The 376-nt window shown below is 38.6% G+C and overlaps 1 protein-coding gene across 2 annotated transcripts in view; it reads right to left on the reverse strand.

The window, feature by feature from the left end:
• Nucleotides 1-376, reverse strand: part of LOC119594566 (insulin-like growth factor-binding protein complex acid labile subunit) — a 106,376-nt gene that overhangs the window by 90,756 nt on the left and 15,244 nt on the right. The gene's annotated exons all lie outside the window — the stretch shown is intronic.

Below are 376 nucleotides of genomic sequence, written 5' to 3' on the forward strand. Positions count from 1 at the left end.
GTTTGGCAAACAGAGACAGAATTGAAAAAGCACCTTAGTCTCGGGTCGCCGCGGCTCATTAAGAGAAAGAAAAATACGTAAATCTAGAGCAAAGCGAAAATACAGGAAACTACATTCGATTAAGAGAAATATGAAAATAACTAATATGCACCATACATCATTCCAGTGTCAAAAATAAGCAATAAATTCCATAACTTGGCTTCGAGAGGCACTCATGAATCTCCCCATGAAAGAGCAGAGAACAGTGATAACAGATTGAACACTTGCATTCAAGAGAACATCTGTACACGTGTAACAAGGGGGATCCAAGACCTTGTGACCTTATACTCAACAAGGGGCTTCGATTACATTCTAATTAAGGGTTTAAAACTCACTA

The sequence above is a fragment of the Penaeus monodon genome, chromosome 34 (genome assembly GCF_015228065.2).
Source record: "Penaeus monodon isolate SGIC_2016 chromosome 34, NSTDA_Pmon_1, whole genome shotgun sequence".
NCBI lineage: Eukaryota > Metazoa > Arthropoda > Malacostraca > Decapoda > Penaeidae > Penaeus > Penaeus monodon.